Genomic DNA, 24,845 nt, shown 5'->3' on the forward strand with positions numbered 1-24,845 from the left:
ATTGGGTTTCAAGATTGGTGAAATAAATGTGTATTGCCAAGATGGGGGTATTATCAATTCATTTTGAGCTGAAATAAAAACCTTATGTATTAATGAATAGGTACTCTTAGGAAGGATTTTATAAATCTCAGGAATAATACCATAATTACCTGGTGCTTTGTTTAATTTAAGTTTATTTATTTGTGTGATAACCTCTGTATGTGAAATATTTCTATTAATCCAGCTTGTTGTTTATTAAGTTTTTTGTTCATGTTTGTAATTATAAAGTTCTTTATTCTGTCTTTAGATTCCATATTAATGTTATTATGGTTAATGTTATGAAAGTGATTTCTAAATTCATCTAATATTTCTGGTAAACTAGAAACATTCTTCTTTTTCCTTGAAGAAAACATTTCTTTGATGTGATTTTTTTTATTAAGTCTTTTCGTTTTATTTTTAAGTCTATGTAAGTATTTGGGACTTATTGAGTAAGACAAAAATTTGTATTTCTCTAATGTTATTTTGACTTTGTGATTTAAAATTTCTTTGTATTTCTCATTTAATTTGTTTATTTCCTCAATGACTTTTTTGTCCATAATATTTTCCTTATTATTATGTTTATATGAGTCTAATTTGTTTTGTATGTCTAGTAATTCCCTGTCCCAAGTTTTCCTTTTGTTATTTTACCATCTGATACTTTGTCCATATAAATAAGATTTTAGAGCACCCCAAATGTAAATAATGGAGACATCAGGTGTAGTATTTAAGTCCAAAAAATGTTGTACCTCTGTAAGTATATAATCTTTATAATCTTTTAGTTGGGTTAGGTATGCAGGTATTATTTTGATCTGAACATTATGAGTAATATTTACCATAAATTCAAAGACAATTGAATTATGATCCGATATAGGGCATGAAATGATCTTAGAATTAGTTAAGTCAGTTACCAGTTGGTTAGAAATAAAGACTCTATCTATTCTTGAATAAGTTCTGTGTCTGTTAGAAAAAAAGGTATATGGTAATGATTTAGAATCTGTCTGATTATTAATATCATTCAAATTATATAGATTAATGAAATCCTTTAAATGTTTTGCACTAGATGTGATTTTCCTTTTTCCTGTAGTAGTAGTATCTTTTTCATGTAGGATATAGTTAAAATCTCCTGCTAAAATAATATCTCCTTTAGAAAATGATATAATCTTAATGAGATGATATTTCACTGTATTAGTGCCAATTCCTGGTATCCAGTATACATTAATCAATGTATAGATTTTCCCATTAATCTGTATTGTAACCAGGCAAAACATTCCTTTGTCATCTTTATAAGACTTAATAATTTTAGGTGTGGGCATATTTTTGTTCCATAAAATAGCCACTCCTCTTTTTTTCTGTGTGTGTTCTGAGCTAACCAAGATTGTATATTTATTAGTGGCTAATTTATCTATATCTTTTTTCAGGAGATGTGCTTCCTGAAGGAATATTAAGTTGGCTCTATGCAGATTAACATATCTCATTAAACTTCCCCTTTTACATGGGTTATTAAATACATTAAGTAATGTTTAGAGAAATTCCTTTTAAAGTTACCATTTAACTTTTATAAACATATAAAACATATAATCAGAATAGCATTTACTAAAGTAAGTATTATTATGTCTCCTCCTTTAGGTATTAGATTAATTATAGCTGCAATTAGTGAAAATCTTATGAAATTTAGTGAAATTTTAACTTTTATTTGTAGTGACAGTGAATTTATAAAATGTGATGTGGATGTCAAAACTATGTACACATGACAAAAATCATATGAAAATATTGTTTGGATTAAACATTGCATCCAGCCTGGAGTTGAAAACTCCAACTTCGAGTAGCAAATACCACTCAAGTTATCTCCCTATCCTAAGCAGCAGTACCCCAGCTGCCACCAAAATTAAATAAATACTAACTTTTTATTAACTAAGGTTAAGCTCATTATTTTGATTATCTATTATAGCAGGACTTAAACAATTAATATAATAGTTTCTTATTTTACAGTATAATAAATAAAAGAAGAACAATTATGTAATTAATGTAATAATTAGATATGAAAGTTAAGAAATAAGTTATTATAACATTTACACTAACTAATCTCTATGATAATATATGAGAAACTAAAATAGAACTTATAATCAATATCACTAACATGTATTTTGTATATCTAATATTTGTTTACTTTAAAACTTATACAATAAATGACTCATTATAAATCATCTTTGAGAAATAGAAACATTACCAACATTATTCTTGAGAATACCCTTGTATTATCATATTAAAACTTTTATAGTCATCTTAACAATGTTATGTATATCTATTCTATATAATGTGTATATTATCATAAAAGCATTCTAACAATCTTGAAAGAGAGAGCAGAGGAGAGAGAAGAAAAAATATATATACCCTTTTAGTTGTTTAATATAAACTTGTAGTGATAGGTTCTTATTATTTGTTTATGTTCATTTGAATTTAATAACATTTATTATCTAAGGCTATTATGTCTCAAAATATTATTTGCATTAGAATATTCATATTTTCTGCCATAACAGTACTATTAATAGTTTTAAAACTTTAAACTACATGTACTACAAACTTCCTTCTCTTACTTGTTCTTACCATTTAAATAAAAATGATTATTCTTAGTATATGAGATAAAAGAAACAGACTACAAAGCAATGTTGATCTCTAGTTATGCATGAATCATTGTGATGAAAGCCTGCTATATCTCATATATCTGCACTGCAGCTTAGAATGTATCACAACACTTTCTTCTGAAATAAAATCATAGTAATGCACATACTTATTTATCTTTGTTAAAATAAATGCATTATAATGTTATATATCATTAAATGATATGCACCTATATGCATTGAAATGCAGCAACTATATAAGCTTTCAGAGTCACATATGCATGAGTTTAGCTACTATGCATTCTAAGCTATTTCATTTGTTTACTATGGCATATTAAGACATTAAAAATCATTATAACTTTTACATTTTATAAGTAACATCTTAAATAAGTAAGTTATTATAAAGAAAAACTCACATTTTGTTGTCATAAAGTTCGTTTTTCATCACAATACCGCATTTACAGCAGTTCTACTTCCTGAAACTGGTTTACTTCTTGAATTGTGACATGTCTGTGTGAAATCAGGGGTCAAAGTTCAAAATGGCTGCTTTCAGCTTCTCTGTGCATTTGCTGAATGTTGAAGCTTTTAAATCGGCTCGAGGACACTATTCACGAGGATACCTATAACTAAAATTGTCTCTTATAACATTCTGGCGGGAATTTTAGTAAAAGTAAGTGATAAACATTCATTTTGAATGTAAAAGGATTTATACAGTGTAAAACCTTCTTGAAGCACTCCACAAGTCATTGCAGTCTCTATGGCAGTGAAACCAAGCCTTAAATTATCCAACATAAACATTTCTTAAATTTATGTGTCCCATTTCATTTTCTCATTCAAAGTACGTTACAGACACACATCAGTATTATTAGAACCTTGTTACTTCTTAAAAAAAAAAAAAACATATCTAAATATATATATTTACTTGCTGTTTCTTTTAGTAAAGTAAAACCTGAGACACATTACTTACAACTGCTTTAGTTCTAGTCAGCTACAGTTATATCATAACTTATTATTTGATATTATGTGTTTAAGCAATTTTAAATATAGTATAATATAAAGCAGTTTTATTTAAACAGCATAAATAATTTTAAAGAGATAATATTTTATTTTTCCCCCTTTTTCCTTCTTTTCATCTTTCCCCCCTCTCTGCCCTCCATCCCCCTTCCATATATGTCTAGTTTAAATAGAGTGCTATTATTTCAAATAAAGAAAGAGGGAAAAAAAGATATAACATATTACTAACCTTAGATCTCTTAGTTACAGAAGAGAAACAAGTTGATTTATATCAGGTAATTTGTTCCTCATGTAAGTTTGATTATCCATAAAACAAACTTCAGTTCTTGCACATTAGTATAACTTTGTATAAATCATTAAGATATTTATGGTTTTCTTGTAGATGCAGAAACTGTAATTAAAAAGTTCAAAGAAGTATAAAACATGTCATTTGTTTTTTAGTCTCTTTTGTTTCTCTGATGTCTTCCAAGATGTTCCTGTTACCATTCTTTTTAACGAAGGACTTGCCCATTCCATATCCTCTAATTTGTCTAGTATTTTATTTTTTTTAATATATACCAAAGCAGAGTCCAGGTCTTCAAACATTTTAGGGCCATCAGGTAAAAAGATTTTCAGTTTGGAAGGAAATAAAAGATGAGTTTTGAACTGTGCTTTCTTAAGCTCTCTTATTAATGGTAAAAAGACCTTTCATTTTGATATTACCAAAGAGGAATAGTCATTGTCAAAGCGCACAGTTGCTTCATTAATTTTTATAGGCGATTTAGCCCATGCAGATTTTAATACCATCTCCTTGTCATAAGATGATAAAAATCTTACAATAACTGATCTAGGATAATTTTTATTTGTATTAGAAATTGATAAAGATCTGTGGGCTCTTTCAATGCCAAAAGAAAATGCCTCTGACAGATCTAAAGTTTTGGGAAGCCAAGTGTTTTAAAAAAAAGATGTAATATTGTTACCTTCTATATTTTCTGGAAGCCCAAAAATCCTTATATTGTTACGTCTGGATTTGTTTTCCAAGTCATCTAGTTTGGATTGAAGCTGGGTGTTTTCTTTCAATAAAAATTCAGTGTTCATTTCTTCTTCCTTAATTCTGTTGTCCATATCATTAAGTGCCTCTTCTATACCTGTTATCTGGGCTTTCTGATGTTGTAAATCTTGGTGTAGCATATCCATTTGTTTTGTGGTTTTCTCTATAAAGTTGTCAATTTTAACATCCAGTTTATCCATTTTAGTTGTTAGTTGCTGTATAGTCAATAATGTCTGAAGCTCTTTCTTAATGCTGGAATCCTGACTGTTAGCCTTGCTGGAACTCATTCTGAACAGAAGTGATGAGAGAGAATTTTCCAAAAGGATTTCTGACAGGAAAGTCAGTAAAATTTTCTTTCTTTTTTGAATATTATTATAAGTAATGATAGTCCAAACGTTTTTAGAAAGAAAATTATTCCATTAGTTGAGTTTTGAAGTAATAATTTCCTGTTAATGTAGTTATGTTGGTGGAGCTGAAGTAATCTGCTGCTACCCTGTGTTCATCCTTGGCCACGCCCTTTTTCTTATGATCTGGGTTTTGATGTTGAAAACCTGCATGTAATTCCAACAGCTTAACATATCATAAGAACATTTCTTGAAAATGACTAACGACGCCCGTTTCATAAATATGTGCAAATACAATAGACTAAATATAATAAATATTTAATATGTAAAAAATATTTGCATCAAATGAAAAAAACTTGTATAAAATATGTATATAAATGAATTTTAAACTAGCTGATACTACCTTCACTTTTTTCCTTTCAAGAGCTTTTAGCTTCAGCACAGGGGCTATTGAGCTACTCTCATTCAGACCTGGCCAACTATCTACCTGTAAGCAGATTTGCCACCTGAGCTCTTTTATCTCTAAAAGTAGCCCCCATGGCTTGTTATCCTATATAAGTACTGAATTTATAGCCATGAAGCTAAACTTGTGTTCACTTCACTATTACAATTAATGTGTTTGGCCAAGGCATTGTTCTGATTCTGTCTCTTTACAGCATATTTGTGCTCATAAATTCTCTGCCAGACTTTTCTTTTCATTTTTCCAATATAGAAACACTGGCAGGAAGAGCAGGATGCCAAATAAACTATTGCTTTGGAACAACAATTGTATTTACTGTTCACGTAATATATTGTGTCTCTCACTATGAAACTGTTAGGGCCTCCTTGATATAAGTAATGACAAGTGCTTTAGTAAAATCTGATGAAACTTCTTTTGTTTCATTAGGACTTAAGTTCTGAGAACTAGACTCATTGAGAACTACCTCTGTATGAGGGTCTATCAAATCTACAGATGTATGTTGCTCGTCTAGTATTGGCTTAAAATGACCAGTCTTTTGGTTTTAACTTCTTCCACTAATTCCTTGATTAATTTCTCTGGATAAGCCCTTCTAAGGAACATGAAACATAGAAAATCAAAGAGGTGGTCATACGGGCAGCTCAAACTAGTTGACCCTTGACAACTGACCTCTTTTGATGAAACTGAGGGGAGCTACTAAAGTGGAGGAAGGAATTGGAGTATGTTTCTTTCCTTTCCTAAAGATTCTATTGTTGGAAAGGTCTTTACCTCATTAAGTATCCAAGTAATCAATGGATTGGGTGTTGTACTTCCATGTAAAGTGAAGGAAAGGGGCAATTTCATTTATGTAAGTCAAAGAATTCTCCATTTCCCTACTAGAACCCTTCCAAATTAGGCATATATCATTCTGAAATCAGAGATGTAACCTAATTTTGGGGAAATTACCCGACTGGAACACGTACTTCTCCTCCCAGTATGCCATCACAACATTGGCAAAATCCCCACCGCATGGTGAACCCATGGCCACCCCTCTGTAGTGGTAGTAGTATTAGTAATCATTGCCAAAATCAATAAAATTACTGAGGACCCTAAGAGTTCAGAGATTTAAGTAATAGTGTCATGGGTTACCTTGTGTTCTAAGAGCATCTCATTCATCCATTCCAAGCCAATGTCTTGGGGAATGACGGTATAAAGGTCTTTGACATCAATGGTCAACAAAGTGTCATTAACATCATAGACAATTTCATTCACCTGTGCTAGGAAACTCCACAAATCCGTGGTTCCTTCTCTATAATTTTCTTAAGTTTATAGTCCAAATATTGGCACAGGATGAAGTGATGGAATCCCTACGGTCCACATGTGGTCTCATGGGAGGGTTAGACAGACCCTTGTGAATTTTAGGGATGCCAGGTACTCTAGGTGTAATAATATTCAAGTAGTTGTAAATGCTTATTAGAAAAAAGTTTTTAGCATTGGTTTTAGACTGTTTACATAAGATGTTAAATTAATTTTGCTTTATAGTCACACAGTTTATTTATAAATTCAATAATTATAAGGTTGTATTAGGCAGATGCATTTAGAATGAATAGGTGCTTGAGTTTTTATGTATATGTGATGGATTTTTAAGTTCTATTAATATTAATGAGCTGTTTAACCAATCAACACTAAAGGAATTTTATAAAGTAAGTGAATGTGAAGCTAACAGTTGTCTGATGAAGTTTAACACTTTGTTTAAACAAAAGCGCTAACAGGATATTTCATTTTAAAAAATAAAAGGATTTGTGTGATTTTCCAGCATTGTGGGCTTATCTTATCTAAACTTGCTCCCAGCAGCGTCATTGAACTACCATTTTCATATCAAAGACATCTGCATTGGCTTACTCACATGCTGCCCAGGTACCTAGAAGATCAGCTCTTACAATTTTACTAAACTATAAAAAAAAAAAAAAAAACAACTCAGTCCTCAGTCTGCCCTCTAACAAATAGCACAAAAATTCTTCTAAACATTCCTTAGCTATTTGCTGTATTTGTACCTAACCTATTAAATTATGAGCATCAAAATTCATGCCCCCCCATGTTCACATTACCTCTAGTACCCTCCACAGGTTGTGGAACCATGGAATCACTAACAGATCTGGACTGTGTTCTCCCTCTAAAGGTTGTAGAGTCCTCTTCCAAATCCAGCATATCATCCTCTTGGCTGATGGTGCACCATCCATAACATCAGATACGGATTGTCTGCCCTCTTTTTTTCATTGCAAAGATGACCGATTGTCACTGCGCATTTCTCTTCCATCTTGACTTCTATGGTTGAAGGAGTATCATAGGAGGTTGATAGGCTATTGGCCCTAGGGCGTTTACAAGCCTAGCCATGTTATACCCTTGTTCACTTTTATCAGCACTGACTACCTTTATCTAAGAAGGACATACGGTTTCCCATCCAATTGTTCAAATTACAGTTAAATAGGGTCATTGAAGAGCTCTGTTTTATGTAAACTGGGAGTTTATTCCAGAGGAATGGCAAACTCTAGGCAATATCTGTCTCTCCAGCAAGTCCTGTTATTGTTGTAGGCTAGGTTAAGGTTCTTAGAGTGAGTGAATCTTGTTGCATTTGATTTACACATGTGCAGCATTTACACTAAGGCAGGGTCTGAAACTGCACTGTAGGCCAGGCACAAGTCACCTCTAAGCAGTCTATATGATACAGAGTAGAGTGACAGTGCCTTCAGTCTGTCCATGTAAGTCATGTGATGAAGGCCCTGAATTTTCTTGGTGAGAAACCTATGAGATCTCTCCAGCTGCTGCAGGTATCTGGTGAGGTACATACAGAAGGAAGCATTACACTCAATTACTGATCTGATGATGGACGAGTACAGGAGAGTTATAACCTACTTCACTTTGGATGCTGTGACCCTACTTGAGATGTGCAGTGTAGAAGGCTTTCATCATCACTGTGGACACATGATGATCAAAGTTAAGGCTGCTATCAACCTGCTTTCCCAAATTTCTCACCACTGGGTTTAAACTTATGGGGATATTAATATTGTAATTTGCAGGGAATTCTCCTTTGGTGAAGGGGATGATAGTCCATGGATTTGGCACCAGTCATTTGTCTTTGTAAGCCCATTTTATAGTTTGTTGACATCGCTGGGGAATTCAATGAGCACCCAGACAGTCATCAGCAAACTTGGTAAGCCACAGGCCAGCTTTTTTCACCTAAGCTTCGTTAAAATAGATTCCAAACAGTAGGGGGCCCACCACAGATCCTTCTGGAACACCATTGGTAACAGGTCTGCTGGGTAGAGGTGGAATCCCCAACTTTGACTCTGAGTTTTCTCGGTGAGGGAGTTGGCTGTCCATCTAATGATGTATGGATTAATTCACAGCTGGACAAAGTTCTCAATGATGCCTGAGTGGGGGAATGTGTCAAAGGCCTTGGCTAAGTCAAGATAGGCAGTATGTACTGTTTTTCCTTCATCCAGACCTTTGGTGTCATTCTCAAAGAAGTCCACCAGGTTGAACAGGCATGATCTGCAAATCAACAAAACAAAACCAATCTGGGTTGGGTCAAGCATTTCAAGATCTCCTATATCCTTGTTGATAAAGTCCATGATGATCCTCTCATTGCCTTACAAATAAGGCTGGTTAAGTTTAGTTCCAAGAGTCAGTTAAGCCCCCCCCCCTCCCTTTGTACAAGGAGATTATGGTTGCAGTCTTCCATTCGGCTGGGATAAAGCCAGTACTTTAAGACTGTGGTGAAGAGCATACCCAATGGTTCCACTAACTCCCATTTTAAGCCATTTAATAAGCAGCCTGGGATATTATCTGGTCCCATAGAGGCTGTATTTTTGGCCTTGGAGAGTGCGGTCAGTTACGACCAATGTTTGGAGATACTAGATAGAGAACTGGAGACAGGTATACTTTATGTTATGAGTGGTGGGATAGGGGGTACAGTTTTTGCCAAATCTGTCTTCTAGCAGGTTGGTGATTTTCACAGGTTCAATAGGAGCAGTACCATTCACTACCAATTTCAGATGTAGCTAAATAATCCCTTGCGATTATCCCTAGCTAGGGATGCTAATTTAGTTATCTTCGTTAACTTTGAAATGATGAATGTTGTTAGTGCATATGCTCCACAAGTTGGGTGTGCAATGGCAAGAAAGAAAATTTTGGAGCGAGTTGGATGAAGTGGTGATGACTGTACCCAAGGGTGAGAGAGTGGGGACTGGAGCAGATTTTAATGGGCAAGTTGGTGAAGGGAACAGAGGGGATGAGGAAGTGATGGGCAGTGAATGCAGAAGGTCATATGTTAGCTGATTTTGCGAAAAAGATGGACATGGCTGTTTTGAATATGTATTTTAACAAGAGGGAGGAGCATAGGGTGACATATAAGAGTGGAGGAAGATGCACACGGGTGGATTATATCTTATGTAGGAGGGCCAGTTTGAAGGAGATTGGAGACTAAAGTGGTCACCAGGATGTAGTTAGGCAGCATAGGATGGTGGTTTGTAAGAGGACGTTGGTGATCAAGAAGAGGACGTTGGTGATCAAGAAGAGGAGGAATGTGAGGGCAGCACCAAGGATCAAATGGTGGAAATTGAAAAAGGGTATTTGTGAGGGGGAGTTTGGGGAAGAGTTAAGACAGGCACTTGGTGGCAGTGAAGAGTTACCAAATAGCTGGGTAACTGCAGCAGAGCTAGTAAGGTGCTTGGTATGACATGTGGACAAAGGAAGGATGACAAGCAGACATGGTGGTGGAATGAGGGAAGTACAGGAGAGTATACAGAGAAAGAGGTTGGCAAAGAAGAAGTGGGATTGTCAGAGAGATGAAGAAAGTAGACAAGAGTATAAGGAGATGAGGTGCACGGCAAAGAGGTGGCAAAGGATAAGGCATTTGAAGAGTTATATGAAAGGTTGGACACTAAGGAGGGAGAAAAGGACCTGTACCGATTGGCTAGACAGAGGGACCGAGCTAGGAAAGATGTGCAGCTGGTAAAGGTGATGAAGGATAATGAGGGAAACATACTTAAAAGTGAGGATAGTGTGTTGAGCAGATGGAAAAAAAAAAGTACTTTGAGGGGTTGATGAATGAAGAGAATAAGAGGGAGAAAAGGCTGGATGATGTGTGGATAGTGAATCATGACATGCAGTGGATCAGCAAGGAGGAAGTAAGGATAGCTATGAAGGGGATGAAGAAAGGAAAGGCTGTTGGTTCAGATGACATACCTGTGGAAGCATGGAGATGATTAGTTAAAATGGTAGTGGAGTTTTTAACCAGATTGTTTAATTAAATTTTGGAAAGTGAGAGGATGCCTGAGGAATGGAGAAAACATGTTTTGGTACAGATTTTTAAGAATAAGGGTGATATGTACAGCTGTAGTAACTACAGAGGGATTAAACTGATCAGTCACAGCATGAAGTTATGGGAAAGAGTAGTGGAAGCTAGGTTAAGAAGGGACATTATGATTAGTGATCAGCAGTATAGTTTCATGCCAGGAAAGAGCACTACAGATGCAATGTTTGCTCTGAGTGTTGATGGAGAAGTACAGAGAAGGTCAGAAGGAGTTGCATTGTGTTTTTGTAGACTTAGAGAAAGCATATGACAGGGTGCCTATAGAGAGTTGTGGTATTGTATGAGTAAGTTGGGAGTGTCAGAGAAGTAAGAGTGGTACATGATATGTACAAGGGTAGTGTGACAGCAGTAAGAGTGATGGATGCATTTAAGGTAGAGGTGGGATTACATCAAGGATCAGCTCTGAGCCCTTTCTTATTTGCAATAGTGATGTACAGATTGACAGACAGGAATCCCCATGGACTATGATGTTTGCATATGACATTGTGATCTGTAGTGAGAGTAGAGAACAGGTAGAGTAGACCCTGGAGAGATGGAGATATGGGAATGAAGGTCAGCAGACTAAGACAGAATATATGTGTGAATGAGAGGGAGGATAGACAAATGGTGAGGATGCAAGGAGTAGGTGGTGAAGGTGGATGAGTTTAAATACTTGGGATCAATAGTAATGGCGTGTGGAAGAGAGGTGAAGAACAGAGTACAGGCAGAATGGAGTGGGTGGAGAAGTGTCAGGAGTAATTTGTGACAGACGAGTACCAGTAAGAGTGAAAGGGAAGGTGTACAAGAGGGTAGTGAGACCGGCTATGTTATATGGGTTGGAGTGGCATTGACAAAAAGGCAGGAGTTGCAGCCGAATGAGTTAAAGATGTTAAGATTTACATTGGGTGTGACAAGGCTGGACAGGATTAGGATAATTATATTAGAGGGGCACTCCAGGTTGGAAGGTTGAGACAAAGCCAGAGAGGCAAGATTAGGTTGGTTTCAACATGTGCTGAGGAGGGATGCTGAGTTTATTGGGAAAAATATGCTAAGGATGAAGCTACCAGGTAAACAGGAAAAGAGAAAGGCCTAAGATAAGGTTTATGGATGTGGTGAGAGAGGAGATGCAGGTGGTTGGTGTGACAGAGCAAGATGCAGAGGACAGGAAGAAGTGGAAATAAATTATTCACTGTGGCAACCCCTAACAGGAACAGCCAAAAGAAGATGATGAGTTAACTTTAGAGGACTTTACAAGAGGTCTAATTTTCTTATTCATGCTGTGAAGGGTGTTCTTCCTCTGCCGAGGCCATTCATTCTTACCTTTGACAGCAGTTTCTCTTATTGTATAAGCTATTTATGCTGGATGCCCACAAAGGTGGCTTTTTTTTCCCACACATGGGGTGGTTCAGTGATCCCCCATGTTGCGGAGTACTAGGATGAGGACATTAGAGCCCTTGTGGGGTTGCAGACTATCTGTTCTAAGGCATTTGTGTTAAAGTCCAGGAGCCTTAGGGCAATCATGTCTGTGCTCATATAGGTTTCCCAATTGATGTAATGATAGATAAAATTACCCACGACCAGGATGTTTGACTGTACTGTGAGTGATAAGTCCAGATTGGTTTGAGGTTCATGGTGGGGGGCCTATAGCTAACAATTATGTGGAGGGGGCTCTTTCCTACAGTTAGTTGGACTTGAGTAACTCTAGGGAGTTGTACTGTTTAACCAGTCTTGAGGTGTATTTGTCTTTGATGAAGATGGATGCAACTCCTCCTTTGGTTCTTTCAAATTATTTTTGCAGTCTGAATGTCTGGAAGGCATTGTAGCCATGCATGACTGGAGTACTGTCTGTGGCCTTGAACCATGTCTGTGACTGCACAGACATTGACATCTTCCAAAGTAATGCTTCCAGTGAGTGCAGTTTCTGATTTAGACTCCTACCATTAAGCCACACAACCTTGAATTTGTCTCTATAGTTCATAGGTGTTTACTAGTCTAATGACCACAAGGGCCTTTTTAAGCCTAGCCATGCATTCCAAAAATCTCAGACTAATACCTAACCAAAAAGAACTGTAGATAATCCATCACAGGCTGGCTGCCCACAAAGATTACAAAGGAAAGTAAAAAGCAGGAACTGGCCACCACGCTGATCAACTTCAAAACTTTTAATGAGCACTTTCAGGACCCCTTCTTCAAATACAAAACTTAAATGAGACTGCAGTTTTTATATAGTTCTTCAGTTCAGTACAACACCCTCCTTTTCTTTAGTGAAAGTCTTAAAAGGAAAGTATAACCCCATTTAAACCTGGGGTTTTGTATTCTGCTAGCTCAATGATCCATCATCAAATCACCTCCCATTTTGTTTTTATTTACACATTGTATAACCATAAACTTATGATTTTCATATTTAGAAGGAAAAGTGCATTATGTTTTAATCTTACAGAGGACAAATGGTTCAAAATTCTGTTTTTCAGCATGCAGTTAGTTTTTCCTACATAGAATGAGCTGCAGTCCTGACAGACAGCCAGGTAAAACATTCTTTATTCTACAATCTGCACACAACTCAAAATATTGTTTTCCTAATACAGGGTATACATAGGATTCTGCCTCCAAAATGTATCACATGCTTTGCAATTTCTGCAGTGTCATGTACCTGCACGTTGTGTAAAATTGTTTCCATTTTTTTCTGTATTCCCTTTATGGTATAAATCCTTCAGATTTTTTTTCTCCCACTACCTTGACTATTTTTTCATCTTTCAGCAAAACATTCCAATTCTGTATCATATTACATATCCCGTTATATTACTATAGGTTAACATTAGCCTCACATGTGAGGCTCGAGACTGAATAGGTGTTCCATCCTGTTGTCTATGGGAGACCCAAGGCCTAAACATATTACTTCTGTACTCTTAATAATAGCACCTTTATTTTCCTTGTATCCCCTTTGACAGGTTACTCTCCAACTTATCTATGTCTTGTTCAAAGTGTTTATCCATCAATCCGCCCTCTTATTATACCACTGAACATATACCTTGGATGCATGCTATCTGAATAAGGTAGTGTCCAAAACTCCATTCTCATCCCTCAGCAATTTTACATCCAAAAAGTCCAAAGCTCTACTGGAATACTGCATGGAAGGAAAGTGGTCGTACATTCCAAATATTAAACACATTTTTGTAAATTCACCCCCCCCCCATAACAGAAAAGGTCATCCACAAAACACACATAGAAAATTAACTTGTCCTTCCATGGATGTTGTCCTCCATATACAACTTCATTCTCCCAGTAAGCAAACACTAAATTTGCACCAAGTGTTGGCACAGGGGGTGCCCATGGCCACCTCCTGCTTCTGGCGATAATATGCATCTTGACACATAAATATGTTATTTTCCAAACACTATTTTAAGTAGCTCATTTATCAGCCTAATGTTATCAAGCTCAACATTAGCTACTTGTGATAGTAGGTGTTATATGGCTGATATGCCATAGGTATTGCTAATGACAGTAAATGCTTGTATCTAGTGTAACCATAATATAGTTCTATCCTTCATTCTGTGTAATACACTCATGCAACAATGTTAAGAAGTGCCATGTCTTGGGTAGTGCCTTGAATATAGGCACCATTGGATGTTCTATCCATAAAAGTGTGTAAATCCTCTAACATTAGCCCCAATTGTTTTAATTCTGTAAAATGTTGCTTTACCTTATCAGCTATATGTTTAACCATTATAGTGGGATATACAAATAAATAAGTGTGTTCATCCTGTAGCAGTTGTAAGACTTTCCTCTGATAGAAACTCGATTCATTACTGCTACAGCTCCCCCCTTATCCACTGCTTTTATCACAATATCTGCATTGTTTTTCAATGAATTCAATGCTTGCCTCTGTGAAATGGAGGGATTAAAAAACTTGCTATTGCCCTCATCTTCTAGGTAACACTTTATATCTGATTCACACAGTCTCAAAAGTGTTAACAGTAGAGCTAATAGGAGGAGTAAAAGTGCTGGGCTGTCTCAACTCTTTGTTTTGTGGCAGGTTTGAATTAACATACAAATTTTTAAGTGACACATTCCTACCATATAACATCAAGTCAAGAATAACCTGAGAATATACAGTTCCTGTACTCGGTACAAAGTCTTTGTTAAGAACATATTGTTATTCTGCAGACAAAAAAAGTCAGATATATTATAAACAATACAGTTAGTACCACCAGTCAAGTGGATATTCAATGCTTCTTCACCTCACTCCGATTCATGTGGCTCTGTCTCCACTCGCCCTTCTTGACTGGTACAGGCAGTGACAGAAAAGAACACTTTCCCCATCTCAAAAACTTTGGCCATGCTCCTAGCCGTGCCAATACTTTTTCCACACTAGAAGTCAAAGGTTGTCCTCCCATGGTGTCAGCAGTTGACTCCTGTCCTGGACAATTAATCAACTTGGAGACTGCAATGTTGGTCTCCTCCCCACAAGCATGGTCATCCATCCACCTTTATGTAATCTCTACTGGTGATGCAGTTGGACACTGAACAGTGGACCTGACCTGTGTACTGCTAAACTCCTCCCTAGTAGTCATGGAAACATTACATACACAAGAATGAGGGTGCCTTCCCTGGTGGGTAGGTGTTTTCAGTGATTTTTTTTTTTTTTCTTTCTTTTTAGCAGAATCACTTACCACATGTTCACCGGACAGTATACGTAAATCCAAAGCATGTAAAGGATTACTTGTAGTTGTCACATTTCTTCTTACTCTCTCTGTCCAGATTGTAGATGAACCATGAGAACTGTGACCTAGTTCCATTCCAACATCCCACTGCTCTTCCATAATGTGTGGAGTCTTCAGAAACACCAGCAAAGCCAAACCCCCCAAAAAAACTGTAGATACTCCACCAAAGGCTGCCTGCCCACAAAGATTCAAAAGGAAAGAAGAAAAAAGCAGGTACTGGCCACCACACTGATCAGCTTCAGAAGTTTTATTAAAACCATGAGCACTTTCAGGACCAAGTCCTTCTTCAGCCACAAAACTCAAATGAATCTGCAGTTTTTATATAGCTCTTCAGTTAAAATTCAGTACCTCACCCTCATTTTCTTTAGTGTAGGTCTTAAAGGTATAACGCCATTTAAACCTGGGGTTTTGTATGCTGCTAACTCAATGATCCATTCAGTTTCATTCAACTCTGTCTCATTAATCAAATCATTTCCCCTTTTGGTTTTATTTACACATTGTATAACCATAAACTTAAACTTATGATTTTCATATTCAGAATTGTGCTGAAAAAGTGCATTATGTTTATATTTTAATCTTACAGAGGACAAATGGTTCAAAATTCTGTTTTTCATCATGCAATTAGTTTTTTCTACATAGAATAAGCTGCAGTCCCAACAGACAGCCTGGTAAACATTTGTTGTTCTACAATCTGCATACAAATCAAAACAATATTGTTTTCCTGATACAGTGTGTACATAGGATTCTACCTCCACAATGTACTCACATGCTTTGCAATTTCTGCACTTTTGTGTACCTGCACTTTGTGTAAAATTGTTCCTATTTTTTCTGTCTTCCCTTCATGACATAATAAATCTTTCAGATTTTTATTTCATCTGAAGCCAAAAACTGTTTTTTCTCCCACTACCTTGGCTTTTTTTTCATCTGTCAGCAAAAAATTCCAATTTTGTTTTATTATATCACATACCCCCCTATGTTATTACTATATGTTAACATTAGTCTCACATTATCCATCTGTGAGGCTCTAGACTGAACAGGTGTTCCATCCTGTTGTCTCTGGGAGAACCAAGGCCTAGACCTATTACTTCTGTATTGTTTGCTCTTAGTAATAGCATTTTTTATTCTATTTTCATCTTATCCCCTTCAACAGAGGTTACTCTCTAACTTGTCTGTTTCTTGTTCAAAATGTGTATCCTGCGTACATATACGTGAAATTCTGTAAACCTGCCCTCTTATACCATTGAACGTATACATTTTAAAGCTGTTCAGAGTGATGGCCAGTACCTGCTTTTTTCTTCTTTCCTTAAGTTCTGATACCTAGAGGATATTTTTATCTCTGGAGTTTTATTCTTATGACATTTCTTAAAAATGGCACTGTGGGGTAGCCAAGTACCTTTGCCAGTAACTGAAAGTCAAGAGATGACAGGTGAAGACCATCTCTAGCAAAGCAGTGTGGTCTTTCAACCATATAATCCCAAGCTGACAGATACTGGATCCCCCTGATTGACACCAAAAGGTAAGCCAATTGTTGAAGTCAATCATTTTTTGTTTGTATTGAGGTATCATCCTGGGTGAAGGTAGAATGCTGCTTAAGGCTAGGGACATACCTGCCTGGGACACATAATCAAAAAGCTCAGTCATGTATTTCTTCGTATAGTCCAGTGAGGTACATTTCAAGCTATTTACTCCAACAAGGACTATGACAGATTCATAACAGTACTTACTGAGAGACATGAGTGCATGCATGATTTAGTGGATCCTGGCACCTGACAGCCAGCTAACCGTAACCTTCTCCTTGTCCAGCCTGGAGAGTGGGTCATCTGTGTGTCTCACTATGTACTCGTCTATGACAAAGACATTTGGTTTTGAGATGTTTTGCCTTAGGGGCATGTCGGGTGAGACACTGATGTATGTGGTTTTATGTGTAGTGGATTCTTTTAGGACTGTATTTTGCACAGATGGTTTGAACTTGAGCGGTCTCTGCTCTTTTGATATACTTCTGGTGAGTACCTCCAAGTATGTGGTTTATGTTTTATGTGCTTGGTTTGTGGAAGAGGTGAAGTATATGTGCTGAAAACCTATTTGGTATCTGGTTTGTTGTTACATGAAAGAGAAAGAACACTGATTCCAGATCCATAGTATAGATACATTTATCACATTATATTTTTATGTTTTAGGAGCAATAGGTTGTCAGCATACCTGAGGTAATTACTACATTGTCTCAGGATGCCCATGTCAATCTGTATGGCTGGAGAAACAGTGAGAAACTGTCCATCCATTATGTCAGGTGTATTTTGTAATAAGTAGTGGGGAGTGGGCTAGATGGACCAGGTTCTGCTGTAGGACTAGTAAAATCAACTAATCTATGGGAGGTTTAGGGGTAGAAACCTGCATCAATGCCTCAAAATGTGCAGCTGAGTTGCTCTCCAGGTAGCAGTGTGCAACTGTGTTGCATGCAGAGAAGCAGGGAAGCCTAGGATAGTTCACAAGCACGTATCTAAGGGAACACTGTCTTTCTAAGCCTTTGCATCTCTACAAGGCAGTGCTAACTGTGTTAACCTCCATTGCATTGGGTGCAGCTACACGCAAATGAGGTACTTAAATATGAGTGAAGTTAAACAGTTTTTAAACAAACTAACCAATGACAAAGTCCAAGACTGAGCCTTATTCCAACAGTCTGCAACTCAGATGGGTCCTTAGCTACACTCTTCTGCCACAGGGGTGCAGGTGAGCCCTGTTAATGTAAGATTGCTGGTTTTAGTGCTCAGATAATGCCAAACACTCTAGATATAGCAAGTCTGAATCTAGCCTATGCTATAAATTACACAAGTACTGGAAATTTAAAGTGCAGGAAATAGTCTCAGACAGCAAAAAAAAAAAAAAAAAAGTTGAAAGTAAGCAGCAATACAGTAGTAAATAGTTTAAAAGTGCAATGCAGAGTATAAAAATACTTTTTTTTCCCAGCAGATTTCAAAGGATGCCTTGGATTAAGTTTGGATTCACTCCAGATCTCTTGCTAAAGTCGCTGCTCTCAGAGCAGCTCCAGTAAACTCCTGAAAAACTGAAGTAGAGGAGAAACAAATTGTTAGATGGAATTAACTGTAATAAAACTTCCAATCCTGCAGTAAGTGAATTGACACGTGCATAAAAGGTAATACACCTAACTCCATAACTTTAAAATCTAAACTGGGACTTTCTCTCTCAGTGAATCAAATGGGCAAATGTGACTGCCTACTGAAAGCTGAACTCTTTGGTTCATTACAATCTGCTGCTTAACATATAAAAAATGTATTACTACTTATTGTTACTTATTATCTATCTGTTTGTTTTGTTTATCTCTTTTTTTATAAATTAACATGGCTCAGTGTTATTACCATTAATAGTAGTAAGACATTCCTTACACAAAATGAACAATCTCCCATCCAGCGAAAGCTAAAATAAAACCAAGATCTGTCTTGCCCAGCTAAATATATTTCACGTCACTAGGTACCCTTGTGAGACAAAGTTATGAAACAATGACTGCTTACAAACGTATTGATTTTCATTAAATATCTATTATAACCGAGTAAATAATTTTGAGAAGTTCCATCCACTGAATGCTATTTCATTAACTGACTCATCCTGCCCTACCTCTATATCCATATCTGGCACCTTTTAGAACAACATAAGCACCATCCTTTAGTTGCCCCCTCACATTCTCTTTTTCTTTCTAAATTTTTTCTTCTTTCACCATAAAATATATATTTAATGTGTCCCTTTAATGATTAGTTTGCTGTCAAGTTTGACAAGCAGATTTCTGACTTGGTGAAGTCACAAGATATTGCAGCTTGTACTCCTCACTCTGACAAAAACTTTGACAACTATTCAAGCAGGCACCTCAGACATAAAGTTGCCACCAATTATTGCCCAGTGAAAGGACAATGCAAAATGTCCCTGAGAATACACAGCTTGAGAAAAAAACTCAAACCAGCTCTACTGACTTTGGCCATTAAAACAAAACAACAAAACAGAGAAGCTGAGGTCAGCACTTCAAGCTGTCTCAAATATAAAATCAGCAACAAAAAATAGGCAAGTCAACAAAAAGAGAATTCAAACACAGTGATAATAACAGATATCCCACCCTGGCAAACAGTTCAATGAACAGTACATAACATCTATCAACCTATAATTCAGTACTTCTTTCCAGAAAGGGAAGAAAAAGACTAGCAGGAATACCAAGAGTAAAGAATGCAAACCAACAAAACACACTATATAACAGAGTATAAAATAATACTTTAATAACACACACACACACACACACACACACACACACATCCTAAGTGGATTGAGGGACTGATTTCATTCACTAAGTCCCACATCTTAACTGCATATACTAAACTAATGTCTTGTGTTAAAGGGAGACAGCTGGCTTGAGTATTAATGTCCTATGTGCAGTGTGCAGACCTAGAAATCATTATCACCACATAATGTGCTGAATACAAACACATCCACTAGGTGGAAGGGACAAAAACAGCTTAGCCACATAGGATAACTTTGTAATGATGAATCTTACCAAAGAAAGTAAATTAAAATTTCATAGCCAGGATTATAACAATCCTCTAAACTGAGTAACTTCATGTACTACCAAAAATAACCCATTTAGCTAATGATCACTGTCAGACAGCTTCTCGTAATAGTCCTGACCAAAATGAGAGTGGCAGGACATGGGAAGCTAAGCTAGTCTGTATAACAAAGTGATGTTTACATCAGCTACCGGTGCATAAATAGTCCTAGTAAGGTTCAGACCTATATGTTCATGTTAACCTATTCTACCCACAAAAGGCATTTAGGGTAGTTTTTCTTTTCGGCTTTTCCTGGTTAGAGGTCGCCACAGTGGAACTCTGGTCCGCTAATGATTGGCAGTAGATTTTTACAGTGCCAAGGTGCTAGCTCGACACCCAACCTTCAACGAAGGCTCCCATTTCATGCACGTCTTTCGAACGCCACTCGAACATGGGTAGGACATTCAGACTCCACACAGAAGGCGCTCCAGCCAAGAATCGAATGGGAGAACCTCTTGCTGTGAGGTGACGATGCTACTGCTGCACCACCGTGGAATAAAAGGCATTTAGGGTAGTACAGGCTTCAAATGGCTTCTTAGGCTGATAATATTTCAATTATACAATCTTGCTGAGCTGCTAGAATTTTGGTTCAAATGCTTAATAAGTACAGGTCTCAGTAACTTTGTTAAAACATGAATTCAGTCTGCAATGCTAATCAGCAGTCTTTGTTAAGGAACTTAACTTTTACTGGCAAGAAGGCATAGCTGGTGGCTGTTCATCAGCCTTACAGAAATTCAAATAGAGAACTATGCAGTTGCATAACAAAATGTCAAGCAAAAAAAAAAAAAAAAAAACTTTCAGCATCTCTGTACTTTTTAATTTAATTTCAAGAAACTTCACCACACACTGGAAAAATGCCTCAATGTAGTAAATCACTTGATTAGTAACTTCTGCTAATTAAAGCTTCTGTGATTATCAGTGTTGTAGGTAGCAAATTGTTATGCAAACCATATAATTGTACTGCTGCTTTTAGATATTTTTACTGTGATGGGAAAAAATGATAGCTCATTACAGTTTGCAAAAGTCTGACTAAACAATCAGTTTGGTCCTATTCCCATGCTTAAAAATGTTATTCTTTCACAAGATTTGAAGGGGAGCAGCAGTGACTAATAAACAGTCCCTATTAAATATCTTTTTACTGTGGAATGTTAGTGTCTTTGGGGAAAACTTCTTCATAATGAGACAAGCTATGGTTAAATATAACAAGGTTATTTTTTTAATTGTATAGATAATATTCTGCAAGCAAGTCGTATTATACCGGTTGCATTATTTATGCATAGGGTTATGTACAACCTGTCAAATCAAAGTTTGATGACTGCTAGTCATCTTAAATCAGTCTTTGGTAATGAAGTTTAGCACAGTAGTGGATAAGTTTGGAGAATTGATGTGTTGACCACAGGTTTACTGTGTTAATATGCAGTACATTATAGACTTAGATGATGATATACCTGGGTTAATTTATTATTTGTGCTTAGGTTAGATTCTGTTATGTGCATAAGATAGGGGTTATTGACTAATTGCTGGAAAAAATGCTCTTGAGAATTCTAGTCACTTTTTATTATTTTCAAAATAATTAACATTTTGCTATTGAAGTAGATTTGCTAGCCTAGATTTTGCCCCAACTTTTAGGATGTATGAATTATAACATTTGTTTCTCCAGCTAATGAAAATTTCTTAAAGTACAAAAATGACATCAGCTTTTTTTACTAATGTGAATGAAAAACAGTTTGATAAAAACAACTAGAAGAAAAAAAAACACATATTTCTCTAATAATAGATTTGCTGATGTTTTCAACTGGTATGGTTCTAAGTATGAGCTAGCATGAAAAACATTGTTTAGGTGACTTTTTTCTTCTTCATATCTCTGTAACTATGACTTGTGTATCTTATCTATCTATCTATCTATCTATCTATCTATCTATCTATCTATCTATCTATCTATCTATCTATCAATCTGTGTGTGTGTGTGTGTGTGTGTGTGTGTGTGTGTGTGTGTGTGTGTGTGTATGTGTATGTATATATACAGGGGTCTATATTATATAATCACATGCAAACAATGTTGAACGCTCTCATGAGCGAAAATGCCAGAACTCGAAGTTCCATTATTGAGATTGCAGTACATTAAAGAGTGGGATATTTGCCCTTTCCTCACTGTAGTGTGATTTCGAAGTTGGAATATATATTTAGCAGGGGGTGGGGGTGTAAGGACTTTGAGTTTCTGTATTTTCACTCATTAGAGCATTCAGCATTGTTCGCATATGATTATATAATACAGACCTTGTATACAGATAGATACATATAGGTTTGGAGGTGTTATTTATTTATTTATTTGCATTTGTTAATCGGGTTGGTCCAGCTGGGTAAGAATTACCCTTTTTCGGTGGAGACCCGAGGGGAAAAGCCCCAAACAGACATACAAATGCATACGAATAGAGACAAATTAACAATATTACAGAGGAAAACAATATTATGGGTACAATGGATAAGAAAAACAAACAATGAAAGTTTGAGAAAATGAGTAAGGTAGGCCAGAGGCATGCATGCAAAAGATTTATGAAAAGGTGTTCTGAGCAAGATCTCTGAATTAAGTTAAAGTAGGCAAAGAAATGATGATTTAGGTGTGGCGTTAGTAGTGTGGGAGTTTTAGGTGGGAGCATGTGAATATGTGCACTGCAATATTGATATGTTACATAAATATGAACTTTAAACCACAGTTCCAAAGTTTTAGCTAAGCATTTGTATTACTTTTTTACTTGCTTAATGGTATTATTGATATGACTGGGGGAGAGGAACTGTAGTGTCTTTGTAGTGAAATAGTACAGTGTTGTTCCTCTTCTCATTCAGGATGTCCTTTTTACTTATGCTACTGGTAAAAATACTGAAGACAATTTACTAAGGAATACATCCTTGGGAAAATCCAGTGTTTGTGGTGATTTTGTCAGATGTTCAGCCATTCCGGGTTACAGTTATTTCTCTATCCTTTAAGGAACCTATGATCATTGCATGTGCACAGCCTACCTGAAGATATCTTTGCAGTAATATGCTATGACTGTCATTGTCAAATGTCTGTGAGAAATCTATGAACAAGGTAGTTCATGCATTGCCTTTATCACATTCAGATGCTATATAATTTAATATTATCACAGGGTGCTGCCTTACTGGTATGACCTGAGAAAAAATTGGTGCTATGAGTTAGTGATATTGTCATGTTGGTTAAGGCAGTTGGTTCATTAGATGGGTAATACTCCCCTTTCAATGATTTTAGAGAGTGGGTTTAGTGTAGATATTGGTGGGTAATTTTCAGGTTGTATTACCATATTTGAATAGTAGGATTAATTTTGAAACCTTCCAAATAATGGGAAAGTAGCCTCCCATGAGTAGTCTGTTGATAAGCAATGTTAGCAATTATGCAACTGACTTGCTAAAATGTCTTGGGAAGGTAAATAATAAATTATTATTGGAAGATGATCCACACAGTTTCAGTTTTAGAGCAATTTGCTACACAGCTTTAAATGGGAAAATAGTAGTTGTGAAGGCAGGGTTATGGATATCAGTTCAGTACAGGAAGTGGTTGGGCTTTTAGTTGAAAATGCATCAACACTGATTTTGATATGGTGCACAAAGAAATTTGCAGTGCCTTAATTATGTGCTAATTGTAGAGGACTACTTCCAGTTGTTTTACAGTTTCAATGATTTTTGAGAGTATTCTAGAAAACAGATGGGTTGTTCTTATTAGTATGTTAGACTTTTCCTTCATTAGTCTTAGTAATGTCTGTCATTGATTTCTGAGTTCCTTATATTTTTCTAAGTTTAACCCCTGGATTTACTAAACTTCCGTGCAGGACTATCTTAGTCCTGCATGGAAGCACCCACTTAGTAATAGGACGGCAGCGTGCCATGCATATTAAAAAGGAGTGCTGCCCAAGCTCATAGGCTTACACGGAGTGTGTACAAGTGCAGGGGGCATGTCTGAGAGCAGAGCTCTCAGAATAAACATGCCCCTGCAATGTAGAATAGCAGAAAGTGGTAAGAAATGAGCGAGATCACTCATAGGTGTCCGCATGTCCCCCCAACAGTTCCCCTTGTGTACAACAGCAACAGTACATAAAACTCAAATGAAGAAACCCCTTTATTTTATTTTTTTTAAATCCGAGTACAGCTAACCGTAGATGTGTGGGTGTGCCCATGGCTCAGCTACAGTTAAAGCAGCTTAAAAGGCTGAAGAGGATAACAAGGAAGATATATGCAAATAAAACAGCAAGCAATAGTGTAGTGGGCAGAGCATTTGCCCACTGAGTAGGCATTCCCTGTTCGAGTCCCACTATAATGCAGTCTATTTTACATGGCAAAGCATGTTATAACCAATATTTTTGTTGCAAAACCCACTAAATAACATATATTTATGAAGTGGAGTACTGCAAGAAATGCACATGTGAAGTGTCAGTGTCATAATAAATAAGGCACTAGTAAGCATGTTTAAGCAAAAGTAATCGTGTTTATGTGTGGGGATAAGCACTGCATACACAGAGTAAGGAATTTAGAAGCTAACTGAGTGTAATAAACTGTAACCGGAAGTTGGCAGTGCTTAGCTCTGAGCAAACCCACTTACAACTGGTTTAAAGTGCCTTACTCACTCTGTATCCAGCAGCCCATGTTCTGCCCAGCAACAAGCTAAACAGCCTATGTGAGGCTCAAACCCAAGACCCTATA

The sequence above is a fragment of the Protopterus annectens genome, chromosome 5.part0 (assembly GCF_019279795.1).
Source record: "Protopterus annectens isolate FY-2018-M chromosome 5.part0, PAN1.0, whole genome shotgun sequence".
NCBI classification, from domain to species: domain Eukaryota; kingdom Metazoa; phylum Chordata; order Ceratodontiformes; family Protopteridae; genus Protopterus; species Protopterus annectens.